Source organism: Elaeis guineensis, chromosome 8, assembly GCF_000442705.2.
Source record: "Elaeis guineensis isolate ETL-2024a chromosome 8, EG11, whole genome shotgun sequence".
In the NCBI taxonomy this organism is placed as follows: Eukaryota; Viridiplantae; Streptophyta; class Magnoliopsida; order Arecales; family Arecaceae; genus Elaeis; species Elaeis guineensis.
Window position 1 is genome coordinate 23,806,922 of NC_026000.2, and position 6,714 is coordinate 23,813,635.

Below are 6,714 nucleotides of genomic sequence, written 5' to 3' on the forward strand. Positions count from 1 at the left end.
GATACGAAGATTCTCTCTCACTTTCTCTCTCTACTTTCTCTCTCATGATTGACTTTCTCTCTCTAAGAAGGACTATGAATCTTGTACCGAGTCATGCCTTCATCTTTTAGGGGCTCATATTGACTTTAACAAGATGATCCAAAGTTGCTTTGATATCCGTACTGTATGTCAACCTCATTTGATCATATCAAAGATCTTTCAAATTCATTATTAAAGAACCCTATTGATTGATCTTGATCTTAATTCGATCTGTGCTTCACGATTTCTTGATCAAGTCACTTAAATCTGACCCTCAGATCAGAGATCCTAAATTGCCCTGGTATCTGGATGGTCCGACACATCCGATCAACAGTCCTCTTTCCTTATGATTTAATCTTATTATATTCATGGAATAGAAATTAATGATGATTTGATATTTTAAATAGGATTAGCTGATTCTTCTAACAAGTCTGAAGATCTAAGATGAACGAGGTAAGTGGATCTTATGCTCTTTATTTATTTTTAAATGATCATATTTTTTATGTAAAGAATTGCTATTGATGAAATCATAATTTTTCATAAAATAAGGATCGGCATATGTGATATGAAAAAGCATATTTTATTATGAACATTGATTTCATGAATATGTCTTATGAAAATAGCATGATTATGAAGCATGAATTTCATTGTTTTTCCATCTATGTATTTGTATGCTTTAAGAAAAAGATATAATGATTTCAAAGGCTCTCAGATGGCTATAAATGAATCCCTTCAGGAAGGTCGACATCCGGAGCTAGCATCCACACGAAACATGGCCCTGCCAGCGGGTATAAAGTTGGCATATGAATTAAGAACTCTGTCGATTAAGAAATATGGCCCTGTCACGGGTATAATAGTGACCTTAGCATGAATATTTGTGAGCAATGTTTTGAAACATGACATGAATACATGATGAAAATGATTTACGATTCATGATTGTGAAATATACATGATTTATGCATGCATGATGAATTTATAACTTGTCTTGTTATATGCTCTATGAAATATTTTATTTTGTATTACCTGTTATTTTCTAAATATTGCATTATCATGAAAAACTTATGTTTGATCCGATAAGGAAGCGCAAGTTCTACTTACTGGGCTAGTGTAGCTCATATTCTTTTTGTTTTCTTTTTGTTTGAACAGAGAAATAAGATTAGGATCGGTAAAAAGAATCCAAGCTTGAAGATCGGCATAGCAAGCTGAAAAATTTGGCAACAGAAGTTTAATTTATTTTATAATCATGGATTTGTAGTTATTTATGAATGTTGAAATTCGGATTAGTACTTGCTTTTGGATTTAGATGCTCTGAACCAATATTGGTTCGATTATTTAATGAATAATAGAATTGAATCTTTTTATTTGATAGATTTTAGATGATTATGATGGATTGGCTTCGTGTTATCGTGGGCTCCATCTCTCGGTAGCATGGCCGTGTTATGTTCTGGATTTGGAGCGTGACATTTTATGGTATCAGAGCTTAGGTTATAATCATTAGGGATTATGATATAAATGATTAGGATATGATAGAATAATATCAGAGCTTAGGTTTAAGATCATTGAGATTATAAAGTGATATCAAAACTTTATGTATGATCAACAGGATGTGATCGAGTGGAGTATAATGGATAATATCAAGAGCTTAAGATTATGATCATTAAGGACGTGATAGAATGATATAAAGTTTAGGTTATGATCACTAGAGAATATGACTTAAGTGGTATTTGAACTTAAGGTTATCATTATTCCGGATTGTGACTTTAGTGATATTTGAACTTGAGGCTAAGATCATGAGGAACATGATAGATATTAAAAAAAAAGAAGGATTCAATAATTTGATTTCGAATCAATAGGTATTATAAAATTTATGCATAAGTGGCATATGATGTCTATAATAGAATTGACGAGTTATATCTTAGATTTCAATTAGCAAGGTTGACCTGAGTACAAGAAGTGTTGACCCTAAAATGAAGTGGGAGGTATTGATATATTATGTTTGGTATATTTGATGACATTAAAATGCTAAACCTATATGGATAAAGGACATGATAACTTTGCTGATTTTGATGTTAATTTCTTTGCAAAGACAAGTTGGTTTAGAAGTTGTCAAATGATTGTAAGGTAAATCGAAGGTTAACTCAAATTAATTCTAGACATATTGGATTCTTGAGTGGTGAAGTTTATGTAATAAGTTCAAACATAGAAGGTGGATGAAGATTTAATTTTGATGTGCTATACCTAAGAGATAGTAATAACAAAGAAATCTTAAATTTTATCCTAAATTGTATATAAAATCTGAAAGTTGGATCTATCTTTGATTGATTTAATATACAAAGATATTTTTATTTTTAATAAACTTAGATAATTTGGTAAATTAAGATTAGAGTGCGCAGCAAAAGCATGATGGTCTGAATTGATTAAAAATATTAATCCTTTAAATCAAAAGATATTATGAAATACGTTAGTTGTAAATAAGGAAGGATTTTACTGATAATAAAAGAATGCTAAAGAGAAAATCTATTTGATCAAAGAAAGACTCAAAGCAGCACAGGATAGACAGAAGAGTTGGGCAGATAGAGAAAGAAGAGAATTGGAATTTCACTTCGGTGATCATATTTTTCTAAAAGTATCACCTGCAAAAAGTATCATGAGGTTTAGGAGACATGGCAAGCTGAGTCCGCGATATATTAGATCTTTTGAAATTTCGAGCTGAGTAGGAGATATTGCTTACGAACTAGCTTTACCAACAGATTTATCCAAAGTGCACAATGTCTTTCATGTTTCACTACTAGAAAGTTTGTACCTGATCCAAATAACGTGATAAAGTATGAGCCATTGCAAGTTCATGAAGACTTGACTTATGAAGAGTTTTTCCTCTGAATTATTGATCAAAAAAAAAAATGCTAAAATGATACATCATTTCATATGTGAAGATTCATTGGAGTAATCATGAAGAGAGAGAGAGGCCACATGGGAGCTTGAAGATGATATGAAGACGAGATATCCACACTTATTTGATAATGAAGGTATGTTAAATTTCGAGGACGAAATTTTTTTAAGGGGGATAGAATGTGATAACCTGGTCCGATGGGCAAAAGCCTACTAAGCCCAAAAAAAAAAAGAAAAAAAAAAGAAAACAGGGAGGAAGACTCCCGATCGGAGTCTTCCCCTTCTCCGATTCCGATCAGGAATCGAAGTCCTAGGGCCATTAGAAGACCCTAGGACGAGCTCTATAAGAACCCCCCTCCTCTCCTCTAAGAGTAGACCCATCAATCACCGACGATTGCCGGAGTTCTTCTCCGATTTTTTCGATTGAAGCCGCGGCCCCTCGACTCGTGCTCGCCGCGATTTCACGCCGGTGGGGGTCATCGGAGGCCGTGGTAAGTCCTTCCTCCTCTTCCTCTCTTCTCTCCCTTCTTTCCCATGCCTGTGGACACGACCGCCGGCGACAGGAGCCATCGGATTTCGTCGGAGAAGAAAGCCCTGTTCTTCTCTTCCTTTTTTGATTTTTTATGGCACCGACGGTCACCGCCGACCGCCGGTTTCGGCCTCCGAGCACGGGAGGGTCGCCCCTTGCCGCCGGCCACCGCCGGGCAGGGAATGGCTGTGATCGGCCGGTCAAGGCACGAGGACCTCTAGGTCCCCTGTTTCGGCCAAAGAAGGCCACGGGAAAAAGAAAAGAAAAGAAAAAAAAAAGAAAAGAAGAAGGAAAAGAAAAGAAAAAGAAAGAAAAAAAAAGAAAAAGGAAAAAAAGAAAAAAAGAAAAAGAAAAAAATATATATATATATAATAATGATAATAATAATAATAATAATAAAGAGAGAGAAAAAAAAGAAAAAGAAAAAGAAAAAAAAAAAAATATAATAATAATAATAAAAAATACATGTGAGAGAAAGTTTCTCTCATCTCTCTTCTTAAGTCTTTCTCTCTCTAGAATTGGACTTTCTCCCTCTACCTTCTCTCTACATTTTCTCTCTAGATTTTCTTCCTATTTTCTCTCTCTAGACCTTTTATCTCTTTTTATGGATTTTGTCTCTCTCGAGTCATTCTCTCTCTCTGATTGCATCACAGATTCTAGGATAAACTTGAGATAAAAATATGATGATCTGAGACTGCTTCGAAATTCGTGCAGTAGATTGGATCCCGATCCGATCCATATTCGAAATTGATAATATCGACCATGGTTAATTCATATTAAATCTTCCTGATATAACCTCTGATGATCTCAATCATGATTGCCACTTTTGAAGGATACAAGATTCTCTCTCACTTTCTCTCTCTACTTTCTCTCTCATGATTTATTTTCTCTCTCTAAGAAGGACTATGAATCTTGTACCGAGTCATGCCTTCATCTTTTAGGGGCTCATATTGACTTTAACAAGATGATCCAAAGTTGCTTTGATATCCGTGCTGTATGTCAACCTCATTTGATCATATCAAGGATCTTTCAAATTCATTATTAAAGAACCCTATTGATTGATCTTGACCTTAATTCGATCTGTGCTTCACGATTTCTTGATCAAGTCACTTAAATCTGACCCTCAGATCAGAGATCCTGAATTGCCCTGGTATCTGGATGGTCCGACACATCCGGTCAATAGTCCTCTTTTCTTATGATTTAATCTTATTATATTCATGGAATAGAAATTGATGATGATTTGATATTTTAAATAGGATTAGCTGATTCTTCTAACGAAGTCTGAAGATCTAAGATGAACGAGGTAAGTGGATCTTATGCTCTTATTTATTTTTAAATGATCATGTTTTTTATGTAAAGAATTGCTATTGATGAAATCATAATTTTTCATAAAATAAGGATCGGCATATGTGATATGAAAAAGCATGTTTTATTATGAGCATTGATTTCATGAATGTCTTATGAAAATAGCATGATTATGAAGCATGAATTTCATTGTTTTTCCATCTATGTATTTGTATGCTTTAAGAAAAAGATATAATGATTTCAAAGGCTCTCAGATGGCTATGAATGAATTCCTTCGGGAAGGTCGACATCCGGAGCTAGCATCCACATGAAACATGGCCCTGCCAGCGGGTATAAAGTTGGCACATGAATTAAGAACTCTGTCGATTAAGAAACATGGCCCTGTCATGGGTATAATAGTGACCTTAGCATGAATATTTGTGAGCAATGTTTTGAAACATGAAATGAATACATGATGAAAATATTTACGATTCATGATTGTGAAATATACATGATTTATGCATGCATGATGAATTTATAACTTGTCTTGTTATATGCTCTATGAAATGCTTTATTTTGTATTACCTGTTATTTTCTAAATATTGCATTATCATGAAAAATTATGTTTGATCCGATAAGGAAGCATAAGTTCTACTTACTGGGCTAGTGTAGCTCATATTCTTTTTGTTTTTTTTTTGTTTGAACAGAGAAATAAGGTTAGGATCGGCAAAAGGAATCCAAGCTTGAAGATCGGCATAGCAAGCTGAAAAATTTGGCAACAGAAGTTTAATTTATTTTATAATCATGGATTTGTAGTTATTTATGAATGTTGAAATTCGGATTAGTACTTGCTTTTGGATTTAGATGCTCTGAACCAATATTGGTTCGATTATTTAATGAATAATAGAATTGAATCTTTTTATTTGACGGATTTTAGATGATTATGATGGATTGGCTTCGTGTTATCGTGGGCTCCATCCCTCGGTAGCATGGCCGTGTTATGTCCGGATTTGGGGCGTGACAAATTCTTTCCATCTCGTTAATATAACATACAATAGAAAAAAATTAAATTAAAAATTTTTGCCTGTATACCCTCCTAAACGTCAAAATTTGCATGAATACCCTTTCACAATAATATTTATTTGTATACCCTCGTAAATTGCTAATTGCATATATACCCTTATATATATATATATATTTTTGCATATATACCCATAAGGGTATTTCAGTTATTTAAATTTTAAACCGTTAATTTTTTAATGGCGTTAGATGACATAGGTATATATACAAAAAATAAAAAAAAGAAGGGTATACATGCAAATCAAGTATTTTATAAGGATATACATGCAAATATTAATTTTGAAAGGGTATCCATGCAAATTTGGATGTTTAGAAGGGTATACATGCAAAAATCCCTTTTTGTTTTTAGGCATTGTTGGTGGTGTAAATCATGATCAATAGTGTTGATCTTTGATTTGGATGCTCCAATATTTTTTTTGAAATCGAGAGGAGTAAATACCCTTTTCTATTAAGAAGAGCATTGTCTATATAAACAAGCACATGCACACACACATATCTATAAATATGTATGTATGTATGTGTGTGTGTTTGCATGTATGTATTATGTATGCATATATCCATGTGCATGCATATATGAATGTGTATTTGTACATAAATACATATAGTAAAAGAAGAAAGCTAGAATACCATCGTAAATAATAAATCACATATTTTGATGGCCTCTATTCTATGTATCACATCGACACAAAAATGGACAGTTTTCATTTGCCCTAAAATATATCATATTGAGAATTCTCCTTTTTGATCATGGTCTACACGTATTAAAACATGTTGAAAATTAACAGGTTTTAATATTTGGATGATTAGTGAAATATGATCTCATTACCATTTGAACTATTCGTTTTTGCTCACTTGAGTTTTTAGGTTAGAGACCATCAAAACACATGATTTTTGATTTTTAGTCATTTTTGATG